Here is a 22,078-nt window from a genome sequence, read left to right on the forward strand (position 1 = left end):
TTCTTCCCATTCGGGCCCTGCAATTCGCAGGAGCTTCGGCTCCGCTCTTGTAAATGCCGTTTGACATTTCTTGCTATAGAAACAAAGATGTAATGAATCGTGATGTTTGAGCCAATGCTTCTTCATAGTAGAGAATTCCTCTGGGTAGTACTCCACTCCATTACTTGTGTCTCATCTCTGCTAAAATACATACATGCCAACATTCTGTGACCAAAAATCTGAAGGAATCTTAAAGTTTCAAAAATATTGAATAAAATTGGTATTTGTTGCCACTAAATCGGTAGGCGGTAGGACTGCTTAAAAAGCGGTATCCTACCGGCTAAATCGGTAGGGTTGGCAAGTATGTAGCAGGTGCCGGAGAGAGGGGCACTGCGTTGTGCAGCTACGCTGAAGAAATAGCATAGTGCACTTACAGGCGGGTGGAAGTGTGGTATCCCCCGGCTCCTGGCTCAAGCTCACACCTGCCAGAACTCATTCGGAAGAGTGGCTCGCCATTGCTTCAGCGGCTCGCCCCAGCATGTAGATGACTGGCACAGGGGAGCTGAGGTACGGTGAACCAAGTGGCTGTTGATATCCAGAAGTGCTGGGGCAGATCTCATGGGTGCCTCTGACAGTCTGGGGAGGTTGCACTGGCACACTGGTCTGCAAACTGCTGCCAGTAAGAACACACAATTATAAAAGCAGCAACTTGGACACATCCCCACTGAAGAACGTTGCTCGGATTGTGTGTACTTGCGCACCCTGCAATCATGGCTGAACAGGCTGCTAAATCCAGGCAAAAAAAAAAACATTTTTTTAAAATCGTTATTTGTTGCCACTAAATCGGTATGCGGTAGGACTGCTTAAAAAGCGGTATCCTACCGCTTAAATCAGTAGGGTTGGCAAGTATGAAGATATAAGGTGACCAGTCATATCAGTCTTGATCGTGATTCGAAATAATCTAGGCCATGTTCACTCTGCATGGAACCGCAAGCAACCCCAGAGATGTTTTTTGCCTTTTTTATCCACATAAGTGCACTTTAGTCCTGAGACACATCCTGATCAGGGTTGAGGTCACAGCGTATCCTCTCTAGCCTATGGATACTCAATCACAAAATCAAACGTTGTTGGATGGAAATGCTAAAGCTAACAATTTTGAACCACTTGGACTATCTCTGAATACTGTTTCATTACACTGTTTTTTAAAATGTATGCACCCAGACAGAAGAGGACGGCTACTTACCAGAATATCACCACATATGCCTACTTTGCACCCATAACTTTGCTTAATCAACTAAATTAACCTATTATAGAAAATGGTATGTCAGCTTAAAGATTTACAACATCCTTCTGCTTTTAGGTGTGTTCTCCCCTCTACCCAACAACCATACCCTAGTTTGAGTGGCACTCAGTTTATGAAAAGGGCCATGACACCTGATGTAGAATTGCAAATGTTATCTGTAACCATACTCTACACCCCTTTTTGGACATAAAATCTGCAGGATGCCCTCTATCGATAGGACAAGGTAACTGCAGCCCCGGTCAAGAAGATTGGGCAAGGCTGGATTATGTCGATTACCTCCCAGAAGGGTCATCCTAACAGGAGTCCTGCCTCACACACCACTAGACCTATCCCCATGAAATTACTTGCAGACCTCAACAACTCCTAGGGTGCCCATTCCAGGGATTTGCTCCTAGAAGACCCAGGGTTAATGATTTTGTCCAACATTCCTGTCTATAGAACCTGACCGTTCATGGCGGTTCATGCCCGTTCGTGGCTGTTAGGGGTCTAGTGGAGTGTGTAGAAGTGGTTTCTCTCCATATTTTCTTGAGCATGGTTTCAACACTCCCAGGCTCACAAGGACCCCCCCAGGCTCTGTGAAAGGCTTAAAGGACCAGCCACTGCTGAGCCAAAGATAGTCCCCCTGTCCTTAAGTATTTTGCAGACAACCTCACTTGACATAACCACTCAGTGCCTACCTCAATATTTTACAAGGTTAGATGAAGCAACCATGTGCTTGTGTGTATACAATTAGAGGTGATATATTAGATGGTTGACCAGCAAAGCGAAGTAGGACCTCAGACATGGGCATGATAGACTTGTTGTAGGAACACGACCACCAGGCTAGTCTGGACAGACTACAATAAACTTATAAGATCTAAACGTCCTGCTCTTATACATTCACCCTCTTAGGGAAATCTTCCATTTTCCACCCTATACATATAAATTACTATAATTTGTTTACTATAAGTAAGGATCAAATGGATGGACATGTTAAAATAGGAGTTAATATTTCATTATTGTCATTTAATAAAACAGGAATTCAATTTACTCTCCCATTATCTCACTCATTCCTATTATATACCGCCACCCAAATTTAGCAAGCCATACCCATCAAGCATAACCTTTCTGACTTCACAGTCATTAAGGTCTTCTCCTTGTAGCACCAGGCTTGCAGCATCTCCTAAAACTCTATTGACAGATCAGTTCTTAGCTGGAGGTAATTCCTCCACCCCACCGGCAAAGTTGTACTTTGCCAGTGCAGAAACGTGCTGGTAATACCAGCATGTTAATTCTGCACCAGCAAAGTTGTAGTTATCCCCACAATCTCCAAAACATGCAATACATACTTAATAGAAAACCTGAATTAATGTCAGGGACACATGTATACAAAATAGGGTATCACTACATATTATAAAATATCGCCGTATATATGGTCGTCTGGAACGGCCATAGGCAATATTTTTGGGGGGGATCATTTTTGGGGTTTTTAGGAGCAGGGGTTACCCCGCTGCTTTACAAATAATGCAGTGGTTGCAAGGGTGTCCCCCGCAGGTTCCATGCCATAATATCGCCGCAAAAATATGGTGATATTTTTGTATGGTTGATTGATTGATTGATAGATATTTTATTTCTATCGTGCTCGTACACAAGTGTTTCAGAGCGCGACAAGGCAAGGGAGTGGAAAAGGGGAGAACAAAACAGTGATCGTACTAGGCCCAGTGACATTGAGAACGCGCAAGTGCATGGGAGAAGGGGGAGGGGAAAAGTGCATGGAAGGGGGGAGAGGTGGAAAGAGCGAAGCAGAGGAGAAACAGATAAATAACAATAAATAAATAAAGGCAACAAACAGTGGTAATGCAGCCAGCAATTTGCAAGTGCTAGGTTTAAGGCAGCGGTCAGGGGAGGTCCGATAAGTGCAGGAAGAAAAAGGGGGGACTGTATGGGTACAGATACAGACCCCAGTGCAAGGGGTGGCCCAGGGGCAGTGCGGGAGGGTGACGGGATGAGCAGGTACCTGGGCCCAAAAGACAGAGGGTGGCCAGGTGCACGGTGCCAAGAGAGAACAGATCAGCAGGGGAGAGGGGAAGCGAAGGCAGAAGAAAAGAGGAAGGTCTTGAGGTGCTTCTGGAACCAGAGATGGTTCTCCTCAAGTTTTAGAGTGGCAGGGAGGCTGTTCCAGAGGGAGGCCCCAGCCGAAGACATAGATCTACCCCCAGCTCGTTTCTTAGAAAAACGACTGACCCTGAGTGAATTGGAGGTAGAGGATCGAAGAGCTTGAGAGGGGAGGTATTTGTGGAGGGATAGCTGAAGGTATTTTGTACCCAGGCCCCAGAAAGCTTTGTGGACAATGCAGAGGGTTTTGAATTTAATCCTTGCATCCACTGGGAGCCAGTGAAGAGATTTCAGAGCTGGCGAGATATGATCCCAGGGCTTGAGGCCAAGGACAAGTCTCGCAGTCCTGTTCTGGATTAGTTGCAGAGGGCGGAGAGTAGAGGCAGGCAGATTTAGAAAGAGGCTGTTACAATAGTCCAAGCTAGAGAGAACCAGAGCTTGAGATACCATGAGCTTCTGGGGGAAGGAGAGGAAAGGCAGAGTACCTCTGAGGAGGTGCAGTCGGAAATTTGACTTTTTAGAGACCTCAGAGATGTGGGCGGAGAAGGAAAGGGTGGAGTCAAAGATGACCCCGAGGTTCTTAGCCGCGCAGGTGGGGGTAGGAGGAGGGCCAAGGGAGGCCAGCCAGAGAGTGAGGGGAAAGGACGGTGAAGGTGTGCCGATGAGGGGGATCTCCATCTTGCTGGCATTCAGACAAAGATCATTGGCGGCACACCAATCTTGAATGGCAGTTAGGCAATCAGAGATGAGAGAGGGAGAGGAGGTGGCAGAGGGCAGCCTGAAAATGAGTTGAGTGTCGTCAGCGTAGCACTGGAAATTTGAGCAGAAAATGGCAATGCAGTGGGCGAGAGTTGCCAGGTGTTGGTTGAAAAGCCAGGGCGAGAGGTTAGACCCTTGGGAAACACCACAGGTAGAGAGGAAGATAGATGAAAGGAAGGACCCAAGTTGGACCTGGGAGGGTCGATCTGAGAGGAAAGAGGTCAGCCAGGCCAGAGCCTGATCAGTGATACCCATGTTTTTATGGAGACGGTTGTCCAGGATGCTATGGTTGACCGTGTCAAAGGCTGAAGAGAGATCGAGGAGGATGAGGACAGAGGGAATGTTAGAGTCAAGGTTGGTGAGCAGATCTTCACGGATGTTTAGGAGGGCAGTTTCCGTGCTTCTGGCAGCTCTGAAACCAGACTGGTGGTCATGGAGACAGCCAACAGACTTGGAATGAAGGTTAAGCTGAGAGATGGCCAACCTTTCCAGGAGTTTGCCAAGAAAGGGAGTAATGGCAATTGGGCGATAGTTAGTTGGAGAAGAAGGATCAGCTGTGGGTTTCTTGAGAAAAGGATGCACAAAGAAGTGCTTCAGAGGGGAGGGGAAGGATCCAGAGGCAAAGGAGTTGTTGCAAAAATCAGCAAGGGCCGGAGCGAGGGTGTCAATCTGGTCCTTGATGGTTTTAGAGGAACAGGGATGAACCTGTTTTGAAGAGGCTTTCATAGATCGGACTTGTCTAGCAACCTCGTCAGGGGTGAAAAGAGGAAAGGACGAGAAGGATGGTAGGAGGGTGGCTAAAGGAGGGTCAGCAAGCACAGATGGAGAGGGAAGAGGAGGAGTGTGGGTGGAGAGGGTGGACAGGATGTCCTGGGTTTTTGAAATGAATTGAGAGGCAAGGGCATTGCAAAGAGCCTGGGAGGCAACAGGAGGGGTAGAGACTGCAGCAGGGTTGGCCAGCTCCTTGAAGATTTTAAAGAGTTCGGCCGAGTTGTTAGATGCCGCAGAGACACGACCTTGAATGTGGACTCTCTTCTTGGTGAGGACAGAGAGTCGGTATTGCCTTTGTAGCAGGCGACAGGCCAGTTTGTCAGAGGATGAACAGGAAGTCCTCCATTTCCTCTCAGCTGCCCTACACATACATTTAAGTGTAGCTAGGTCAGAGTCATACCAGGAATTGCACTTGGCTTTGGACTTCAAACGGATCCTCATGACATTTTTGCGGGGATATTAACACATGGAACCCAAAATAGACTATCCACATAAAACACATATACACAAGTTAAAGCTACAGGACTGTTATTGCTCTTATTTCATAAAATTGGGCAAATGTTTTTATTCCCTACTAGACTTCGCCCTAAAATGAAATTGCAAATATTGCAAATAACGGGGTAGGTAATGACAGCATTTTGGGCTTAACTTTAGCCCAGGTAAAGTTAAGCCCAAAATCCCCCCAGCCTTCTGGGTTTATTGATTAATTAAAACACAGTTGGGTAGGTGGACACATACCAGGGAAAATGATTCACAGTGGCCTTGCAGAGCAGCACTAACCTTCTTAGAACAATTTATTATGTTTTGTAATCTATACACAGATATCCAAAGAAATCTAAGGAATTTTAGGAACGCCCTGGATTGCATATTTTCTTTAAGTAGCCCATATGTTTGTCAAATGGTGATATGGTATTTGTTGGTAGCATTGGTGAAAAGGGAAAGCTCCTTTGAAGTAAGGTGCTGAAATAGTCTAGGAGGTCGTTTTTGGGATACGGATTAGGGTTTTTGAAATGTTGTGTAATGGTTTGAATCATTTTATGTTGTATTTTATTTTATACATGTGCGGAATTGTGGCAATTTTATTCTAATGTACTATGTGAATATGTGTTTACGCTTTATGTGTGTACTTTTGTTGGGTGCATTGCACTGCGAAAAAAATTATTTAAATCATTTATTCATTTAATTTTTCATTTATTCAGTAAAATAGCTCAGTGGGTCTCATAAATTTGCTGGTCCGGGAACTACATTACCGGTAAGCTTGCTGGTACCGTAGTTCCCGGACCGGCAAACTACGAGTTCTGCTCGCGGGTGCCATTACGGCCGCCAGGTCTGACCTGGCGGCCGTACCGGCACCCGCGAGCAGAGCACGTCGGATGCACCGGCACCATTCTGAATGGTGCCGGTGCATCCGACCTCCTCATTTCCCAAATGGGAATGGGGAGCATTCCATTCCGGCATCCGCAAATGGGCAATTACTGGGTCCGGCATAGCCGTAATGTCCCGGTTATTGCCCATTCAAGGGCCCCCCCGGAAAAAATTGCAAGTTTGGCGGCAGCCTGCTGGTTTTACCGGCAAGGCTACCACCAAACCTGTAGTGAGTCGCATGTTCTAGCTCCAAAGATCTGCATGAAACCTGCAGATCACACATTGTAATCCATGTAGGACCAATGCTGAGTTCCATACTTCGAAATCAGTACCTTTTGGTTAGGCAATACCCCAGAGTGTGGATGCTTCAGAAAAAAACACCAGTTATCACCCAGATTATTTAATTAAAAAGTCATTATTTTCATCTTTCTCAAATTGGTGGCCATTATGTGTGGGTATTTTGCCTACTCTACTCTCCAACAGTACAACAGCATAGAACAAGCCTTCTAGCAACTAATTTAAGATAGTTGAAAAGAGGAGTAGTGAAGATGAACAGTATTCATATCACAATTAAAATTGCAAGAATGTACTTTCGAATCAGACAGATGAGTAAATGCACCTAGGCTGCTACGATAGAGATGCTGCATTGAAATTAACAAAAGGTAGCAGCCTCTTAGAAACAGCTGTTCCTCGGATAATTAGAGCTAAACTCTTAGCTATGCTCTTTCTCTCCTTCCAGTACATCTCCCATTAACACATGGATTCCATTATTGGCTGCCATGTAGCCAATCAGAATGCTTAGAATGCAGTCAGAAATCTCTGATATTGCTATTCTGACAGTAGCCACAAATAAACAGCAAATATCCCATCCCTCTTCACTGCCCCATCTCTAAATCCCTTCATACTGCTTCCCTTGTAGTCCCGATTCTGCTTCTGTATTCCCTGTCTTCATTTTTGGGTTTGGCTAATTTTTGTGGAGCAAGCCACAAACTTACTGAAACCATTGTTACAAAAGAGAGAGGGAAATGGGGTTCAGTACTGATAATATCTGGTTGGCATAGCAACCAGCAATGCCACGGCATGAAATGGCCAACTCACTAAAATATATTTTTCCAAACTCCTCCGCCTTACGAACCAATGAGGAGCTACCTAACAAGATTTGCTCCAATCCTCAGCTTTGTAAGAAGCAAGTCGTATTTCCGTGTACAATTTGGCTATTTTTAGGCTACTTTTTGGCAGCAATCCCTTTTTATTCCTACCGAGGCTGCTGTGATGAATCCTATGAAATCCTCACTAAGCCCCTGCCTACAGGTGGCCACGGAAATGCAGACGCTTTCTGATCCTGACTCGGGGGGGTAGGGGTGTTCTGCAGGAGGATCACCTTGGAGGAAAAAGGGTGCAGGGGAATTAGAGAAGTCTGTGTAGTGAAACGCAGTACTTGTCTTCCGCTAGAAAGGCTGTCTCCTCAATATCAAAGTATGTAATGGCTTGTTGTCATAACTATCTTTGTGTTACCCAAGTTGTGCATCTTAAAATGGGAAAAACAATCATAAACCCTTAGGGATTGAAAGAAAGAAAAACCCTTCTAAAACACTGGACACTCATAGAGCTAGAAGCTACCCTAACTCACAAAGGTACAGTGAAAGGAAGTCTGTGAATAATAACAATTGAAACTCTAAAGAACTATATTCTTCTATACAATCCAGCCTTGCGAATGATCCTTATTGTTAGGGAGAATTCTCCAGAACGGCTAATTTCCCTTACCTACTGAGTCCCTCAGCAGCTTTGCTGGATTTCTAGGATTTAAACTCTTCACCTGCTAAGAGTGTGAGCCTTTTTGCCCACTCTTACATGTGTTTTTGGCTATGTGTTGTACATTTTGTGCTCATGGACTATGGAGTTTCACCTACTCCATAGGCATAATCTTTCTACTGTGTGTCACACAGCACCTTTAGTGCAGTGACACAGGGTTGTCTTTTAGACTTCCCACTTTTAAGTCCATTTTCTGGGACTGACTACTGTCTCCCAGAACATGTAAAGTTGCAATTGACTTTACTAGTCTTTTTAAATTTACAGACCCAGTACACACTATCTTCCATAGAGTACTGGAAGGGTTAATACTTATCCCTTTTTGTCTGTTTCTCATGGAACATTATTTCGTCCCCCTTTCTCTAAGATTAGGCTGGTGGCAGTGCTATCTACCATTTTTATTTTACCACGAGCTATGAAATAGTCTCAGTACTGTTAGAGGCTATGGTGGTAGCCTCGAACTTTACCCACTGGACCCCTTTTAATTTTATTTGGTTCGGGTTGGGTTTATTCACCATTTCTTTTTGTAAAGGTCTTTCTCGTGTTTTACTCTGTGCGCCGTCCTTTGGCAGGCTTCTGCACAGAAGCCCTCCTTAGGTGCCTGAGTGTCTGTGTCTGGGTTGACAGGATCTGAGGGAGGGGTTTGAGGCCCCCTGCAGAGGGTCCCCTTGGAGACCCAAGACACACTCTAGTTTGAGTGGCTAGGTGGCTGTCCTTCCAGGACAGCCACCCTGCTGTGTGAAATGACAGCCAGGCTGTGTGAATGGGGGAAAACTGCTTAAAAGCAGGTCTCTGGGACTTGGAAGGCAGAGTTGCCATTGGAATGAGAGAACCAACGAGCAGCTGAAGGAAGACGACTGCTGCAACAACTGGACATCACGGTGAAGCCCTGCTGCAGGTCCGAATCGCCCAAAACTCCGATGACAGTGAAGATCTGCAAGGAGTCTTCTTCCCTTGAGCCTGGTGGGACCAACCAGCTCACATACCCCTTGGACCTCCACTTCAGCCTGGTCAAATTTGCTGCGCTACAGGAAACCGGATAGCCAGCAAAAGAGAGTCCATTTGTGCTTTTAAGGAGCGCACCTTTTCTTCGACGCTTTGCTCTGCTGCTGACTTTTTGCCTGGGCAGTGCAGGACCCTCCAGTCTTCCTCCTTCTTGTCAGTCTGACAGTCGCCTTAGGAACCGTGAGCCTGGAGGAACTGCCAGGAACAACCGCCTCAGCTACAGCATTCTTCTTCATCTAAGGTACTGTTCAAATCCGGTCGTTCGTTTCGTCCGACCGCGGTGAAAGTGTTTTAAATCTTTCGCCTCTCCAAAGGCTTGTCCTTCTCTATTCTTCTGAATAACATTTTTCTACGACCAACTTCGTTTTGAACTCTTGGCAAAGACTTAACCGCAAACTACTCTGAACTGTGTGATCCTCTGCAAAGACTCTGAACCATTAACATTGGCCCAGGCCTATTAATTTGACTCCTAGTTGTAGTAAGCCTTTTCTAGATTTCCCTGCTTATCACATGTTGGTGTTGTTGATTGTTCTTTCCCTCCCTTTTTTATTGCTGGAGAGCCATTTTGCTCACACTTCATTTTGAGCTTAACTTGTCCAGAATTGATTGGGTGTTGTGTAGTGTATTAAGATTGTGATTTTCTGATGCCTTAAATTAGTGAACTGTTTTATAACTGATGGTGTAAATAAATGTGTATTCTTTTACTCAGAAACCTCGAATCAGTGTTTGCTTGAACCATAGTAATTGCTGTCCTTTGTGTAACTTCTGATCCTGCTCACTTTACTCTTGAGATACTCTTGAGATAAATCGCTACCACTTTACTCTGTAGTACAGGCTTGTACCAAAGGTGAATTTGTACTTGCACTTGTAGTCTTAATTGTGTGGGGTCTTCCCAAGGGGTACTGCATGGATAATGGAAATAAGTTTGAGGGTGAAAATAAAGCTAGCAAATGTTGTCATTAGGTACTTCAATTCCCATAATTCCCGAAGTACTGGGACGAAGAAGAGGGCTAAAGACAAACAAAAAACTGTAGAAGTGGTCAGCTTCCTAGTTGAAATGACCCACACCTGAGGGAGAATGGGAGGCTTAAAAGGCGCCATCGGGCACAGGCCATTAGTGAGCAGGGAGAGCAGTGTGAGCAGCATAAGCAACAGAAGCAGAACCTGGAGCAGGGAGAAGACACCGGGACCCCTGTTGACAAGAGAACAGTAGCCGGTCCTGACAGGGTGTTCGCCTCTAGAAGCCTTGATTGCAGAGTTTGCACAGCGGGAAGCATGACAGGAGGAAGCTTACCCTCTGAAGACCTGTTTTGCAGAGGCTGAGCAGTATGAAGCGAAAGCGTGGAAAGCTGTCTTCCCAACAAGGGTGTCTCCAACGGCCGGTGAGCACCAGAGAACCTCCGGAGCAAAGGAGGTGCCTTTTTCAAGTGGCACAGGTGGAGGTGAACCAAAGAAGCAGATTGCTGGGTTGTGAGGAGCCACTGAAACAGAGTATCTGTGAGCAGCGAGGGAATCGGACGCGCAAGCCTTACTCAGTGAGTTCCCCAGCAGATAGTGACCCCAGAGTGCTCAGAGACCGCTCGCATGCTCAATAAGGTGTTTCTAAAGCAGAAAACAATTTCGTGTGAGTGAGTGCAATACAGAAGGTAATTTTGAATGCCAAACTATCAGACATCTAATATAACAGTATTTTTCCAAAACAAATGACTATGTTGGTAAGCATGCAAGTTTCGTTGGGAATCCAGCAACTAGATGGGACAATACTTTTAAAACCTAATGCAGACAACCATTACCCAAGCCAAAAGAAACCACAATCATGACAATTTAAAAACAACAGATATTGCCAGCCCTACAGATAAGGGGTGTATCAGCCACTTGTATTCCCTAAAAATAGGCAAATAGTCCCAGAAAATAAAAATAGGGAGTAGAAATACTCCCAACAAAAAATAGGAAACTGACTTTGTGCCCCTGCTTTCACCCACACAGCTTCCTGGATACATTTGGACCAGTAATGCACATAGTATTACAGGAAGAAACTACTGTTATGACTGCTCGATCAGAAGAAGTAAACTTGTATCTTTTAGGTGCAAAGAACTAATTATTACAAAAACATTTCAATTTTCCAGTTAAAACATATTTTTCCCATTTTCAAAATACTCTCATTGAGAATTTGAATTCCATTTTTACTCCCTACAAAATAATTGTACTCCCTATATTAAAAAAAATAGGTAGAAAATACTCCCACTTGCAAATCCTATCTAGAGCACTGGATATTGCCAAAGGCAGGAAGGGATTAATGAACGTTTCAAAGGTTATAAAGTTTATTGCCCATATTTGAAGAAGCATATAACAAAAGCTGGTATGAACCCAGATTGCCAAAGACAAGGAAGAGGCAGAATAAAACCTTATTCATGTCAGTGTTTGGTTGCTAACACAGTGGGGAAACAAGAGTGGCAAGAAGGCTGCCCTTCTGGAAAAGGTTGCTCAGAAGGCAAGGAGCACAACTTGCAGTGGTTTTGGAAAGTTCAAAAGAAAAGTGTACTAAAGAGTGCCAATGTGAATCTTGCTTTCCCTGAATTATTGCTTAAAGTATGATGTTGTAAAGCAATGTCAACTGCAAAGCTGTTGTAGACTGATTCTAACAACAAGAGGCACTTGTGAATTATTGTTCGGACAGGTGAGTATACCCGACCAGCGAACCTTTGAAGTAGTAGGCCAGGCATTGGAGTAAACCAGGTGTGATTGAAAGAGTACGCCTGTCATCGGTGGAAACCAGGTAGGAGTTGATGAAAGTGGTGTTAACAAGTTATTCTGACAGACTTTTATTGCTGAACAAAGAACTGTATACAACTGCTGCAGAAGTGTCATATATCTTCAGAAATAATAAGTTGTGGCAAAACATCTTGACAAAGACGATGTGTGTTGCTATTGATAAACTAAGAAAATATTCTTTAGGTGAAGAAGATAATTCTGAATCGAATTATTGGAAGAGGAAGGGGAAGAACCTTTTTGTTGAACCACTGCAGTGTTGGAACTTTCTGTTGTCAAGACTTTCTGTTGTCAAGTTTGGGTAATAAAGAACTGTGTTGGAACTTTGTCAGATACCAGGTTTTTCTTGTTTCTTTCTTGGAACTGTGGAGCACAATCCTGTTTGAATCTGGGTAAGGGGAATTCACCCAGATTACAAAGAGAGACTGCTGTTATATTGTGAATTTAACTGTTATAATTGTGTTGCCTTTGAACTACTATGCATTACCCTATTGAGTTACTGTATGTTTAAGTGTGAGGGACAGATATCCTTTGTTAGAGTGTTTCCTTTAGTTTATTTTAGGCAGGTATAGTGAGGCGTGTATCCAACCTTTTTATTTAATAAAATGCCATCTTTTGAAAAACCTTCACAGTTCTCTGCCTCACATTTCTGACCTGTCACATTGCCTCTCTACTAACACCCACCTAATCCATGCCCACTCTCTCTATCCCCACCCCCACACTCTTTACTCTATCCCCATCTCAATTACACTCTCTCTATCCCCACCTGCCCCACCCCCATTACATGAGTTGGTTAGGTTATGTTTGGGTATTTTGGGCAACATTTGACAAGTCCTCCTAAGGCTGTTTTTTGTTCATGTTTCCTTTACCCAACCAACTACCACAACTCAGCTACCCCACACAGCACTCTCTCCACCCCCACCCACTCAGTCAACCCACCCCCACTCTCTCTATCACCACCCACCCTACCACCACTCTACACCACCCACCCTACCCTCATTCTCTCTACTGATATCCACCCCCATCCCCACTCTCCCTACCCCCACTATCTTCCCCACCACCCACCTTACGCACACTCTCTTGTCTCCACCCACCCTACCTCCTTTCTCTCTACCCTCTCTCTACCCCACCCATCCTACACCCACTCTCTCTACCACACCCATCCACTCTACCCCCACTACCTTGACCCCCACCCACCACCCTACCGCCACCCAGCCAACCTACCGGAAATATATCTACCCCCACTCCCCACCATTCCCCCACTCTCTCTACCCTACCCACCCACCCTACATCCAATATCTCCCACCACTCACCCTACACCCTCTCTCTTTACCGCCATGCATCCTATCCCCTCTTGCTCTACTCAACCCCAACCCATCTCTCTTTACCCCCACAACACCCCCTACCCACTCTCTCTCTCTAGCCCCACCCTACATCATGTATTCCACCAGTACCACTCCCTATCCCATCGGACCCCCTCTGTTCCCCCACAATCTCACCTTACCCCCTCTCCTGATTCCCTCTCACCTTTCTTTCACACTCTCACTTTATTTCTTACCCTCTCACTCTCACCCTTTCTCGCTAATATTTCCTCTTGCTGATCATCGATGACACCCTCTATCAATGGCTTCCTCCCTTGCTCTTTTCTACTTCTCATTCTATGGCACACCTGCACCCCTTATCCCATCCTCCTTTGAAATGTTGCGTTCTCTTCCTTGCACACTGGTGCCGATAAACGCAAAATGCAAAGAACAGCAGTAAACGACAAAACTAATGACATTGCCAATGCTTGTTTTGTAACTTGCTGATCCCTTTATACGTATTATCCCTTTTAAACATATCTGTCACTCTATCCTCTGTTCTTCTCATGTCCCACCTCCTGCAACTCTTCTTCTCCTGCCTAATGTGTTTTCCTTCTCGCACTCATCCCCCGTAACCACAAAATATTTGTGACATATTGATCAACCCCTCCTCTATAAGCTAACCTTACTATGGGCCTCATTACACGGACGGCAGTAAGGGTTTACCAGTACCGGTAAGGGCACCGGTACCGGTAAACCCTTACCGCCTTACTACGAGGTCCCTTTGCAGGTTGGTACTTTAACGCCTGCTGTTTAGCAGGCGTTAAAAACCAACCCGCAAAGGGACCAGGGTGCTAATTACGGTACCGCAATTTGCGGCACCGTAATTAGCGCCTTTCCCATTCCCATAGAGCCCTATGGGGTAAAAATGGGAATGGGGAAGGGCAATGGGGGAAGGGGGAATTACCGCCCCGCCAACCTTGGAATAGGGCGGTAATTTCCCTTTCCTCCAAGGCGGTGCCGGTATTTTACCGGCATGGACCAAGGTGCTAATAGCACCTTGGTCCTCCGCCTACCGTGTAATGAGGCCCTATGTCTGAGCTCGGCATTAAGAGAAGGCTGAAAACAGGGAGCTGCTGCAGGGTGATGGGGGCATGTGTGTTTCATGTTCCAGCTGTTTCACAAACTGGGCTGAGCTGACTAACCCTCTGCTCTCCATTGCAGGGCGCCATCATTTTACCGAACCTGTCCTCAGTCCTGTATGATCCGGAACACGCCCCATCAGTTTAACCCCCACCACTTCCACGACGAAGAAGGCAATTTCCTCACCAGAGAGCCATTCTTACCTTTCCCTGCAGGTAATGTTTCCCGGACTTTTAGACAGAAACAGTGCTGGCTATGAAATAGAGAGAGGTGTACGTTCAATTATATTAGCACAGCTACATTGACATGTCCTAGAGACCTAAAAAACAGTATTTCTGCATGTGTATATATTTTAGCAGAATGGGCACGTGTATATATAAGATCCTGTATCACATTCAATTGTAATCAAAAATAAAAGTTCTATGATGTTTTCTGCATAAACCTATCTTCATCTCTATAAACCTTACATTGATTTATAATCAAATTGAAGTTCAGTTTCGTGGCATAAAGTTGAATAAAAAAGCAATATGGTCACCACCAACAATAGGCTATATAGAAAGAGACACCCTGGTTTGAGAATATGCCAGTCTAGCACATAAACACACAGTGCCTGGGCAAAACAACCGCCCACATCATCCACACATCTGGACACAATTATTATCCCCAATGTATCTTCTGCACTGGTCATACACACTCCTTTGAGATGCTGTTTATCATTTCACCACCAGGTGGCTCCTTGCCATTGGGCAGGGTGGAAGCTGCAAGTGGGAGGAGAGTGTGACATAGGTGTGTCATTTCATACACATCGAAATGCAGGTGCCAGTAGCTCTCTGTAGCAGCTGTGGCTGTGGGCTCGAACGCCTACCGGGCACCCATGATATATTGGGAACCAGGGCCTGTAGCCAGTGTATGCCTTCATAAACCTAATGACCCCTAAATCAATTGAGTCCAAGGATTAGATCTGTCCCACTGCTGGTACTTTTATCTGTACAGTAAATTCTACATTTTAGACCAGGGTTATTCATGTAATTGATTCATAATTTGTTTCGTTCAAATGTAGCCCCAACTTTTTCCTGTTTACTATGTACTGTTGTTATTTAACACCTGATGTTTCTGGTATGTATTGTTGTAAGTGTGTTTATTTTTTAATTTTTTATGAGATACAGACTCACAGATGCATTTCTGTTTTTACTATTTTAGCGTTATCTGCACATTAGTGTGCCTACTGTATGCATGGATTTCAAGTTCCCACCCGACCTCCCCGTTAGAAATACTGTGCAAAGCTGAGAGCAGTGGTGCTCCAAAATACTTGGTGTTTGCCATTTGTGACATTTGTGGGCAATGCTATATTGGAGTCATGGCCGGTTCCCCTATGGTACATTGGAACCATTGTACATTGAACATATTTGTCTCATGGGCCCGGGCTACGTTTCCAGCACTCCATATTAAAGTAGAGCACCTCACACCACCACAAGAACACTTTCTTGCAATCCCTCTTACCCCCATGCACCTCACACTTTAATTCTCTCGACAATCCACCTTTGACCGATCTTTACTCCATCTCTCTTGCATTGGCTTTACACTGGTGCTTGGTGGACAATTATGTGCCCAGGCACATTAGGCTGCCTGCCACTCCATAAGTAGGTAGTAGACTTGGTTTATCAGTTCATGAATTTCTGTCTAGACAACAGCAGAATTTCCGAGTGGGTTCCCCCAGAGTATTGTATTTCCATGTATGTGCAATGCAGCATTAAATGTTAATACGCACAGAGCCATTGATTATCCTGAGGAATGCTCTTGTGCACATAATGGCTGTTGCTTTGATGGAAAAATTTAACATGGTTGCAATGATTGACTGATTTATGGGTGCTATATAAATGTCCTTGCAGCTTCTCAGCATTATCACTCAATAGCACTCGCAGACGGGACAACATACCAGAAACCATAAATAAATATCCCAACATTAGATTTGATCTTCTCCATCTGTATGCTATGGAACAATACGGATACGTTACTACACTCAGGGCTCTACAATCCTTGGGTCTCCTGATGTTTTGTACTACAATTCCCAGCATTCATTGTCAGTATAGTCGATTGTGGGGGTCATAGGAGTTGTAGTCCAAAACAAGAGAATCACAGGTTGCAGACCCCAGCACCAACTCTTAAGAGTAATATGTGTGCTTATGTTCCTCAGGTGGAGGGTGTGGGTTTCTTGTGTAGGGCCCAGGCCTTCAACTTTGGGATTCCTCGGACATGCACTTAACAATATATATGCAAAATATTAAGTTGTGTACACAGTATTGGTAAAGACTTATAACAATACGGCTGTTTCCCAATGTCTAATACATCCACATAGACAATGTGCTGTGGCCTAAGTGTGTGTGTGTTTAGCAGAGGAAGGATGCCGAAAACAGGAATTTCCTTCCCTCTCTGAAAGTAGGATGGAGAATGGTAAAACGTAACATTCTTGTGTCTATGATCAAGATTTCTGAACCTCGTGGGCCATACTCCCGTGGGCCAAGTTGTTTCCTTGTCCTTTTCCCCATACATTCTAGCTACTGCTCAGGCCTGCCATTTTCACATTTTCAACATATGCAAACATGACCCCTTTTTAACCTTCTGCGCAACCAACCTCCTAGTTTTCAGCATTATCCTTTCACGTATCAACTATTGCTCTTCCCTCTTTCTTGGCCTGCCTGCTTCTCAATTTGCTCCACTCCGTTCTGTCTTCCATTCTTCTGTACATCTCATATGCTGCCTACCCTCTCGCAATTGCATGTCCCAGGCTCTTGACTAACTCCAATGGCTATCATTTGAACTCTGTCTTGAAAATCAGGTCCTTTCTATTGATTTCAATGTCTCTATGGCTTGGCACCTTCTTATCTCACCGCTCTTTTATCCTGGTACCAACCATCTCGCCCTACCTATGTTCTCAATATCTTTTTTATTCTTTCTGTTCCACGTTCTCCTTGTGCCCGATACCGCTTCTGCTCCTTTTCGCTCTTAGCTCCTAAGCTCTGGAATTCTCTTCCTCTGCCCATGCCATCTCTTACTTCATACTCCTCCTTTCGTACACAGCTGAAAATGCACGTTCTCCCTTCTTCTTAAATGTACCATTGTATAACTTTCTCTTATCCAAATATGTATACAAATATGTACCATTGCTTCTATTTGCAGTTCAGGGCTTTGGCGATAAGTGCTAGATACAGTTTCATCCTTACGCAATATGCTCCTGTGAATATATTTGCTCTACCTCATTTGCAAATTACCTATGTTAATAAGGTTGCACATGTAAATATTACTGATAATGTACTGACGTGAAAAATGTATATGTAAATAACTTATGTCTGTAAATATGCGTAACATGATTTATGCCAAACCATTGTTTTCTATGGTTACCTGTGGTAATCCTGTAATGTGTATTACCTGCTCTCCAGCGCCCAGATACCTACGGGTTTGGCGCGCGCTACAAATGCTAAATAAATAAAAATAAATAAATAGGCACAAATTAAATGGAAAAAAGTGAACGTAGCGTAATCTGGGGGCCTGAGCTAGAGGGCATGAGGATGGCCATTGGGTGGCCTTATTGAAAATACCTCAAGGGTAACTGGAACCCCTTCACCACTGTGTTTATGTACCATAAAGCTCACTTGGACATTCTAACCAAGAGGCTCACAGCTGGTCTGTGTCTGGAGTACCTTCTATCCTCTTTTGGTCTCTAAAGGAGAATGCCTTTGATGTATGCTTAAATGTTGCTAATAATGATTTCATGTATACCTCTCCTCTTTCTCACAGGCCATAGCGTGTGTTTGGGGGAACAGTTGGCCAGAATCGAGCTATTCATCTTCTTCACCAGCCTGCTACGGGCCTTCACCTTTCAACTGCCTGTGGGGGTGAAGAAAGTGCATCTCGACTATATTTTACTGGCCACTTTACAGCCGCACCCCTACAGGGTCTGTGCCGTTCCACACTGGATGAAGTAGTTCCTGGGGGCTTATGGACTCTAATGAAGGACGCATGTGAACGGCTGCCTCATCGTCTCTCGTGCCAACCTCCGCCGCCGCCCTTTCCATCGCATGCTTCCCATCAATAAGTCTGCGGTGGGTTTGGAGCTGTAAAGAGCCTCGAATTAAGGATAGTCATGTTCCCCTTTTTTTGCCTACGCTGTTTGTGCCCCTGTAGCATGGTACAGTAGAGTGCCCAATAGGGCCTCCTCACTGAAGAGGCCTGCAGCTCTTAGAAAGAGTGGCGCCATTGTCAGATGAACATCAGAGATATTCTCACTGCTCTCCCTCATTGGGAAGGATGGCACTACTGTCTGATAAGCATCCCACCCCACTCCTCACTGAAGAGGTGTTCACCTAGTAGAAAGGAAGGCAAAGATCATAGCACCACTACCCCTATCCTTCTGCTGATGTTCTCTCCCCGAACCCTTAGTGCCACGCCCCGCCAGAGGGATCCCCATTGTTTTCTGAATTCCCTCGCTGCAGAGCTGTGACTCACATCCTGGTTGCCATGGAGAATTGTTTCATTTGCTCCATTCACCATCATTTCTGCCGAATCTTTTACTACTAGGGGTGGGTGGAATGGCTGAATTTCATTCCGTTGGAAAATTGGTAAATTCCAGCTAAAATGTGCCAGATCCTCCAATTTCACCACCAGAGCGAAATTGACTTGTTTGTGCCTTTGCCCGCCCCCAAAATTTCATTTTATCCCAAATTGTGTGTGTGTTTAAGTGTATTTCTGGGGGGGGGGATTACATTTCTGAGTAAAAAGAAAACCATCAAAAGACGTGTCGGACAGGGAAATAAAACACCTGACTGGTGAAAGGAATCCATGGTGAATTTTGCCAGTTTCGTTTTGCTGGCATTCATTTCGCCCACCCCTACTTAACCACCATCAGAAAGTGCCACCTCTCACTCCTGTTGAGTAGGTTTCTCATTATGTCCCACATTAATAACGTCCCCACTCTCTCATTCCTAAAAGAGACTCCACTGGGATCCCATTGAAAATGTTCTCTTTTATCTTTGATGTGACATCTTTGAGTTAAAAACTAAAAAGTCAATACTTACTTTTGTGGCACACTAGAGAATAAAGCCCAAGAAAGAATGGACACAAGAATCTTATTTTCTTTTGCTTAAATATGTTTCTGTTTCAAGTGTAATGTTCACTCTTTATGAAAAACTGGGTGTATTCTTGTCGAGGAACTAGGTAAGCAGAGTCTGAAAGCTACAGTACCTATGTCAGCGAGAACTTGGAAAGGACCAAAGTACCGAGGAGAGAGTTTAGATGGAACTAAATGTCTAGGTAGAAATCTTGACGAAAGCCATACCCAATCTCGGGGTTTGATGATAGGAGCTGGTGTTCGATGACGATCAGCGAAATGCTTTCTCCTGTCCTGGGAATGACATAGAGTGATAACCGCGGAGCGGTGTCCTTGACGAATCTGTTCCGTCAGTTGGTTTAGGTCTGGAAATTTAGTGTCAGATCTCTTCAAAGTGGGAAAAGAAGTAGGATTGAACCCAAAGGTGCACTGAAAAGGGGATGTTTGAATAGCCGAATGATACAATTTATTATAAGCGAACTCAGCCAGTGGCCGGAGATCCTTCCAGTCGTCATGTGCTGCAGAGATGTAACTCCTTAGATATCCTTCTAACGTCTGATTTAGCCTTTCAGTTTGCCCATTGGATTGGAGGTGATATCCAGAACTAAGAGCCCAGGATATTCCAAGAAATCAGCAAACTAATTTCCAATATTGAGAAGTGTACTGTGGGCCTCTGTCCGATATGATAGTTTCAGGTAATCCATGAAGGGAAAAGATATGTTTGACAAAAATACGTGCCATTTGAGGAGCAGAGGGTATCCCAATCAAAGGAACAAAATGTGCCAGCTTTGTCAATGTGTCAATTGTACCCATAATAGTAGAATAGCCTTGAGATTGGGGAAGATCAACAATGAAATCCGTGGATATTATTTGCTATGGACGAGATGGTAAAGGCATTCTGACTAGTTCTCCCAATGGTGCTTGTCTAGGCATCTTATTTTGTAAGCAGGTGGGACAAGAAGTCACGTATTCCTTGGTGTCTCTTCGAAAAGTAGGCCACCAAAAGAAACGTGAAACCAGGTCCAAAGTGGAGGTGAAGCCTCAATGTCCTGCTATCTTGGATTTGTGGCACATATCCAAAACCTCCTTCTGAAGAGGACGAGTCGGGATGTAAGCCCTTTGTCCCATGAAATAACATCCATCCTCTTTAACCAGATCCGAACGGTTGGATAAGGAAAGTGATCTCTTTGCCATGGAATTAGAGTGAGCTTTAAGGTGAGACAGAAAGTCAGGGGTTGACACCAGTCCCATGGTTAGTAGTGGAAATATAGGTTCAGATCTGAAAGGATTGTTAACAGGGTGGTCATTGCGAGACAGAGCATCTGCTCTTAAATTCTCCCTTCCGGGAATAAATGAAAATGTGATCTTGAAAGGAGAGAAAAAATGAGCCCGTCTAGCTTGACGGCTGTTACAGGTCTGGGCATATTGAAGTATCCGAAGATTATGGTGGTCGGTCTGTACTTAAACCAGGAATTTGGCTCCTAAAAGTAAGTGTTGCCATTCCTCAAAGGCACGCTTAATAGCGAGAAGTTCCTTCTCCAAAACCGTGTAGTTGATCTTAGAGGGCAAGAGAGTTTTGGAGAGGAATGCTACTGGGCTCTCTTGATCTAAATCATCCGGTTGTAGAAGGACGGCACCTAAGGCATGTTGGGACGCATCAGTCTCCACGATGAATCTCTGGTTCTGGCTTGGAGTTAGGAGAATCGGTGCTGAAGTGAATAGCTCTTTAAGGTTGCTAAAGGCTTGATCAGTGACCAACGAGTCTGAGTTGAAAGAGAAACAGAATTCCCTAACACGGACTCACGTAGCGTTCGCAAGCTCCTTGGAGAGTAGCAACGCGTCCATGTCTGGGAGAAGCAGACAGATTAGCTGTCGGCGCGTTGGCCTGGAAACGTTGCAAGGCATTCTGGGGCGCGGCAACTAGACTGCTGCACATACTGCAGTGGACTGCAGGAACTGCCATGTTGGGTTTAGGCATCACGTTATGATTAACGCTGATAGTCGTGACAGCAGTGGCTGGTGTGCGGCTACCCACCTGCTTATACATGACCAGACAAGGGAAGGGCAAGGATCTCTTTTGAGGAATAGGCCGGCTCTAGTGAAGCCACGGTTTCACTCATGCCTGCTGGCTATGCATAGACATTTGTGGCATATGATTCAGTCTGCTAAAAGAAGAAGCAAAATGTGTGGGTGCCCACATATGCGCTAAAGAGAACTTTGCTCAGGATCCCAATGCATCTAAAGGGAGGTGCAGCCAACTCAGAGTCTATCGTACACATTCTCTCTGACCAACTAGTGTGGCCTGCGTCTGGGCTCAATCATGAGGAAGGATGCAGACAGCTAGGCTTTCATGGTATCCAATATGATTCTGTATAGCCCAAGAGCTCACAAAGTGACTAGAAGATACTCGCAGAGAGTACATATTATCAAGGGATTGGACCTGACAGCTCGGTGCTTCACTGCATCCTAGCAGTGGTGCAGACAGTGCAAGACTGTCCTACATCCCACTAAGAGGTCAACTAACCAAGTTCTGCACTGTGTACAACCGAGGTCCAAGAAGCTAGGGGCTCCACTACAACCCTCAGAGGGGCAGCCCAGAGTTGCAAATAGCCTGATATTTTCTATGATCAAAGTTCTCAACCTTGTGGGTATTGGTGTCCATGCTGCAGAGTCGTG

General features: G+C 44.9%; 1 pseudogene; it reads left to right on the plus strand.

Moving 5' to 3' along the window:
• Nucleotides 1-18,281, plus strand: part of LOC138492971 (cytochrome P450 2J4-like) — a 132,439-nt pseudogene extending 114,158 nt beyond the window's left edge.
• The last annotated feature ends 3,797 nt before the right edge of the window (nt 18,282-22,078 follow it).

Source organism: Ambystoma mexicanum, chromosome 10 (assembly GCF_040938575.1).
Source record: "Ambystoma mexicanum isolate Mex_15411 chromosome 10, UKY_AmexF1_1, whole genome shotgun sequence".
NCBI lineage: Eukaryota > Metazoa > Chordata > Amphibia > Caudata > Ambystomatidae > Ambystoma > Ambystoma mexicanum.